The following is a 7,027-nucleotide window of genomic DNA, read 5'->3' as shown; positions in this document are numbered from 1 at the left end:
ATTACTGCCTTTTTTTTTTTTTTTTTTTTTTAATCACAATATCTTGCTGGGCACTGGTCAATGCTTTTTTAAACAAGATTGCTCCAGATTAAACAAGAATAATGCAAACAAAACCATGCAGAGTTTGCTTGTTTTGGACACTGTTACTGAAGAGGTGTAGCTTATAAGCATCCTGCCAATTTGTCCACTTTACCAGTGTGTTGGAGAAATCATATAGTGAGTTAACTATTTATTATGCCAGCTGCTTTTGCAATTATTTGAAGCTCCTTAGTTCATCTGACCTTTAAAACTTACTTTAAAAAACAATCACTTTTGATCAAATAGAGCATTAAGGTCAGTTCTTCCTCTCATAGCAAAGTAAAGCCAGCCACTGTTTTGCAAGCAGAACTGGACCTTTTTAAAAGTTACAGTATACTATTATCACACTACTGCAAGAGATGGTTACTCTAAAAAAATTAAAGACTAAAGGTAAAATGTGGATTTATTCTATGTTTTAGAGCCAAACAAGCAGCGTACACAATCTTGCAAAAATAGGTTTAAATATAAAATGCTGACTTTTGACCAGACCATCATATATCTTTTAAACTTGACCCCAGTTATACTGATACTCCTGCATAAAATTAAGCACATGTGAAAACATCTGCAGAATTTGGCAGTCTTTGTGCTCATGGAAATTGTCTGCTGTTAAGAAGGGCACATATCAGGCTTATGGACTGCCATATTATAAAACTGAAATAAGATCTAAATGGCCAGGGGGTAAATGATTTTCCTGTTCCTCTCCCCACTCCCCTTTCAGGTTAAACTCCCACTGGCTTCATTGGCAGTTTGTCTTAATGCAGAAATAATTGAATAAATCTCAAGGTCTGACTCATACAAAAGCCATGTGATCCACCCAGATACAGTGGCTTGTTAGTCTATTAAAAAAAAGTGGGGATGTTTTGGGTGATGTTATCTTTAAGGAGGAAGACCTTGCCCCTTGGCTGCTGTTGCTGTGTGAACGTTCACCTCCTGTCAATACCGTGATATCAGATCAGGGCCTCGTGATGCCTTTCACTTGGGGATGTGGAAGCTCAAAGTTTAGCAAAGTGGCGTGGCATGGCATGTGCCTTTATCTTGTCTTTTAGGAATTATTTGATGACAGCAGTGATGGGTATTGGCCTTGTTGGTTTTGATCAGAGAAGCAGCTCACAATCTGAGTTATTTTTCTTGCTAGGTCCTCTGTGGACTTTGAAGGTTGAACCAATTTTAAGTCTCACAAATCATCCTTACTCGATTGACTGAGTCAAGAAAGAATTGGCAAGAGAGTAAAATACTTTCTGCTTGTTTCCACTCCATGTCCCATGATATCATTAACACTTTGGCTTAAGTCCCCCAGCCCATTTTCAGTGCGGAGGCTCCCCCCCTTTTCAGCCCTTTATACAGATAGCATTAATCCCCCACCGCCACCTCCTACCAAAAGCAGGTGTTCCTCCAGCGCAGCAGTATAGCCCTGTTCTGGTTACAGTGTAGTTTTTGAAGGTCATGTGTTAGGTGCAGCATACAGCAGAGATACCAGACTTTGGTCAGACTCTAAAAGGATGTACTTTTTACTTTGATAGCACTGGAAATATACTGACCTACTTAAAAACAAAAAAGCATACAACACTACACATTTTTCCTGCCTCAGTTTTCTGAAGGAATTTTTTATCTGTGGGAGTTCATGATGCGTGTTCTGCAACTTCATGCTCCTTCTCAGCACTGTCCAGCTCGTCTTGATCAGCTTTCTCTAACTTTGGATGGTCTGAAGTAACCCAGACCGTGTGAACGTTGACTATCTGTTTCTCTCTTTTTCCCAGTGGATCTGGGAGTCTCCCCACTTACCTTCCTAGAGGAATTTGAAGATTAGTGTCAGTATCTTGTTTCCTTTGCTATGGATCTGGGCATTTGCCACTCTAGAGCAGGAGAAAACTTGCTTTACCTAGTCCTTGCCTGAGTAGACAGACTGTTAGGATTTAACTACCAGCCTTGTTCCTGTGTCTTGCAGAAAGTGATATAGTCCTTGTCAGCAAATGCTGAGTTCCACAACCACGCAACAGTAACAACCTCATATTTCACAAGTTGTATATAGATGAATTCCACAGGTTATCTCATGTATCTAATATATGTGTGTGGTGGAAGATGGGTCTAGATAAAATGAAACACTATACATGAGTGAATTTATATCTCGTAATAAACAAGGAGGGATTATTCACTCAATGAACAAATCTGTAATGAGTCACAAGGTAAATTTAAGTAACTGCTCACTGTTTTGAGTAATAAAAATGGTAACCAAAGCTTTATGGATAACTGAAGATCTACTGTTTGATAGTTGTCAGCAGTGAAWAATCTAGTGCCATTGTATGATACAATCTGTATATACTGGGGAAGATAAGCTCTTATCTAAGAGGCAGCCTGTGCAGGCACACGGGAATGTCATGTGGCACGGGAGACATGGGACTATGCTAGTAGGGGAAAGGTAAGGGTAAAGACCCCTCGTCGCACCCTGGTTAAGCCAATGCCTGTATGAGTCAGAAGTGACGCTGGTCTTGGACAGTTGTAACTTGGTTTCCTAAGGAATTGAGGTTTGTGCAATCACTTGGTCAATCTCTTCTTCCCTCCCTACCACTTTTGACCCTTTTGGCTAATTTCAGCTACATTAGATAGAGAGGTTGGGGTTTTAAATTCCTAACAATTTCATGAAAATCCAAATCTGGAGAGAGAGCAGGTCAAATTAATGTCACCGCTGAGGGAAAGGCAGGCAAAACTCAGGCATTAGCTGTTCTGTTTGGTAGCAAGTGTTTTGCTGGCTGGTCGGCCCATATGTAACTCTGGGCTAGCTATGTTGCGTGCTGCTTTGGTTTAATAGGAATCTCATATGCAAAGGTGCAGTAAATTGGGTTGGATAGGGGATAAAGGACAACAAATTGCAGAAAACCTGCCTTTCTTCGTTCCACTGGTCATACAATAAGTGGACTGTGATGTTTTTGTTTTCTGTGTTAATTTTTTCTAATACAATAATTTAATTAAGGGGCTGCAAGGAGCTAAACTTTAGGTAGTTTCCTGAATCTGTAACCAATCTTCCCTAATTTTTATGCAAGTACAGTAGAGGGACTTGGAACTGGAATTTGTGGCTTTCTGAGAAGGACTCCAAATGAGTGCTTTGGATATAGGTCCTATTTATCTCCAAATTGGAGTGGTTTCGGATCCAGAATTCTGGTTCTGGTCTCTTTTGGATTGTAATTTTTCCTTCTATAACAGTAGGGAATGTTTTCCTTACAGGCTGAATGCTGGGACTTGATGGACAAGCTACCTCATCTGTTATGGCAGATACTATGTTTCTGCTAGCATCTCCTCACATAAATATTCCACGCATCAAAAATGCACAACACGTAATATAATTGCGTAAAAAGGATGACGTATGGAGAAAAACAGACAGTGCCTGTGGCTAAGAATTTCTTAATCAGATGTTCTGCATGCACATCTATGCACCAAGGAAATATTTTGAGGTATACTATTTAAGCCTGCTACAAATAAAGATTTTTTTTTCATATGTTATACATGATAGCTGTTGTTGGAGGACAAATCATTGGGATGTATTAGCAGTCATCTTTTTGTGGGTGCAGAGAAAACTTTCTTTTTTTCCTTCCATTAATTCAAACAAATCTGCTTTTTGGTCTTTCCTGTCAGATTACTTCAGCAGTTGCCTTGGGTCAGCTTATTAAAGCATAAACTTCAGTAGGGGGTCTTGGCTTTTGGTATTGCCCAGGGCTTCTATACTGGTTTCCACATTAAAACTGAGGGAGGAGAGAATGACTCTGTGACTATGGCCAGTGAAGATGAGGCCCTGTTTGATCCCAGAGTGTGGAATTCCCTTCCTTTGTGCAGCTCTGTAATTTATTAAGCATTGTAAGTTGTAGTGCTTGACCTCAGGAAGTGCTGCGTCCCTGGAGTACCAGCTGAAGACAGCAGGTTTGCAGTGCTCAGGTATAACATAGACTTGCAGGACTGAGGATAGAGAATTGAGCGTTTAAGGTAGGGGAGCTGGGAAAGAGAGAGGAGACTGGTGTTGTATTGTTGTCGTGTATCCTTAGTGAAATACTGTGGTGAATTTATGACTCACTTTAACTGAGGACATGTTGCTTTCGCCATAGCCTGTTAATTTCTAACAGGAATGAGTGAATAGCTGAGCAGGTGAAAACAGCACAGTAAAAACAAACAAATAACACAAACCTAAAGAAAGTAGTGTTACATAAATGAAATGTTACAGTTTGTGACTCTGCAAGAGAAACTGGGAGAATGGCAAAAAGGAAGGGTTGAAAGAGAAGGCGTATTTGTTATAGAGTAAATACAAATTAATGCTAAGCTACAGTGAAACTCCTATGGAATTATATTTTGCATCCACATGAATACTAGGGTAATTTATCATGATTAATGATGTTACAATGAATCCTGGTATGTGTTGAAATACTTTCCTGCTCTGAAAGTAGGGAAAAAAATATTTACTGTGAACAGCAAAATATGGACATTAATCATTATGTCTTTGATGCCAAGTCAGAATTATTTTCCTGCTGCTATTATTATACTCATTATTATACTACTTAGAGGTAATAGACCAACTAAAACAAATGTGAAATTCCTAAAGAAATTGTACAATTTGAGGTAAAATTGCATACAAAGTGTCAGACCTCCCAAACTGTTTGGATAGGCTCCCATTGTTATTTGCTTTTCATGAGGCACAGGTGCAAAAATGGCCGGAGAAGCAACAGATGTAACCTGAGATGTGTTGACACTGATTTCACAATATCTTTTCTAGTACAGGCATGGAATCAAATCCTCAAAGTCTTGCTGGTTCTGAGAAGGAGAATCTGGACTCTGGGGGAATGGAGGCAATCCTGGTGACTGCAGTGGCATTGCCTCCAATGAGATTTTTGTTAATAACACTGACTAGGGGCCAGGGTACCTGGGTTCTCTGCCTGGAGCTCCTAGATCCTGTGTGCAGCATTGGGCAGTTCCTGCAGAACCTAATTCTGCTGCTCTTCAGTCAATGCCAGCCTGACCGCTGGCCTCACTGGGAGCAGGACCAAACTCCTAATTTCCCTCTGTCTCTGTTTCCTACCTGGAGGAACAAAATGTGGGGTACCACCTGATCTCACAAGACTCCTGGGAGGACAAGTATAAGAATGCCTGAGAAGGCATCCACTACTGTGGGAGGTTGCTGATAAAAAAGTTTGTAAAAATAAATATATCCGTTAGCCTTCCTCTTGCTGGGCTAGGCTGTCAGCTTTTTGGAGGAAGCAGAGCATCCTGGGCACTATAGGCAGAAAGGTCAAAGCATTGCTCTGGTAGGGTGGACTGCTCTGGACAGCTCTGTGGAGTATGGAGACGAAGGTACTCAGGGCCTCAGGCTGTGGAGGGTATGCTCTGAGTCCTGTTGTAGAGACCTTTTCCCAGCCGTAGCCCCCTGACTGCTGTTCCCTGCATCAGAAAGTGCAATGCCACCATGCCTGACCACACCTTCTGCTCCAGGCCCTGACCCTGGTCAGTGATGTCTGCCCTTTCCCGTGCTGGTACCAGTGTTTGTGTGATCAGGGGATTGTCTCAACTGCTTTGCAGGGCTAATTTACAGCCATATCAGTTCCTTGATCTGCCCCTTGCATGGCCTCATGAAAGCTAGACCTAGCTCAAGGGAAACAACAGGACATAACACAATACTCTCCAGCAGCAGTTTGCACTTCAGGGCTGCATTTTTGGCTGCACTTAAAGCTCAGGGGGAATGGGAAACTGCAGCCTGACTCTGGTATTCCTCTTACATTCACTCTTTTCCTGTCTGGTCCATCTGTACTGGCCTCCCTCTGACGTGATGGTTCATGTTGTATGTTCCCCTCTTTATTGGACACCTTGTGATGACAATCTGGAGCCAAGCCAGCCCATCTCCTGAGCTTCCCTTCTGCTTGGCTCGAGGCCACGCTGACATTCAACAGAGGAGTTGCTTCAGCAGTAATGGCCAGGACGGAGGGGCTCAGATTGCTGGCCGCATCCAGATGATACTTGCCTCCTAGAGAGCCAGACCCTCGCACTTGACGGGAGAAGGGAAGGCAGTATCAGGGCCCTGTAGGCACTACCAGACCTCACTGTCTGGGCTGAAATGTGGCCCTGGGCCATGAGCAGGGGTGGGGGGAGGCCCCGGGGGAGGTGGGCAGGGACACAAAGGCCTGTCAGTGCCCTCAGGACCCAGACAGAGAATCACAGGATGTGCATATCACATCCACAGTGGGAGAACAGGCAGTCGAGGGCTGGGAAAGCGGCTCATGAGAGTGCCGGCATGGAGGGGAGCACAGACCATAGCTTTAGGGGTGACGCTGCTTCCCTGATGGCAAAGCTCCCTGTTTAGAGCTTGGGGACCTGGGCTCTCTCTGCGGTTCTGCGTTTAGTGACCTGTGGCAGCAGGCTGGCATGCTTTTATTCCCCATCCTTGCCTCCCACCAACATGTGTTCGAAGGGCTCTTCTCATGTTGGAGTGGTTTTATTTAGGGGAAATCATGCTGGCAGGCGCATACCCATATCTGTCTGTTTACATTTTGAAGCTTCTGGGGCTGTGTCCAAAGTCCACTGAAATCAGTGGGAGTCTTTCCCTTTATTTCAATGAACTCTGATCAGCCTGTATAGCAGCACAGAAAGGAGACTGAAACACATTTTGCCACCTCCCCACTCCCTTCCTCTCCCCTTCCTGTGCCCCAGCTTCTCTTCTCCCTCCTCCTCTCCTCATTGACACCATCACCACGTAAAACAGAAAAGCTTAACAAAGATTCGTGTTATCAGGGACATATAAAGCTTCCAGAAATCAGGAGTCTTTGTAATCATGGTCGCAGGCTTTGTAATCCTCCCGTGCCAGTTCTGATTATACAGGTCACAGGGTGCTGTAGAAAACGTTATCACTGCCTATTCAGAGTGCTAATCCAGTGACTAGAAAATTAATGATCGTATTACAGTTGCTCTCATTTCTGTCTAT

The sequence above is a fragment of the Apteryx rowi genome, unplaced genomic scaffold, assembly GCF_003343035.1.
Source record: "Apteryx rowi isolate R43461 unplaced genomic scaffold, aptRow1 scaffold_46, whole genome shotgun sequence".
NCBI lineage: Eukaryota > Metazoa > Chordata > Aves > Apterygiformes > Apterygidae > Apteryx > Apteryx rowi.
This window is presented reverse-complemented; position numbering follows the sequence as displayed.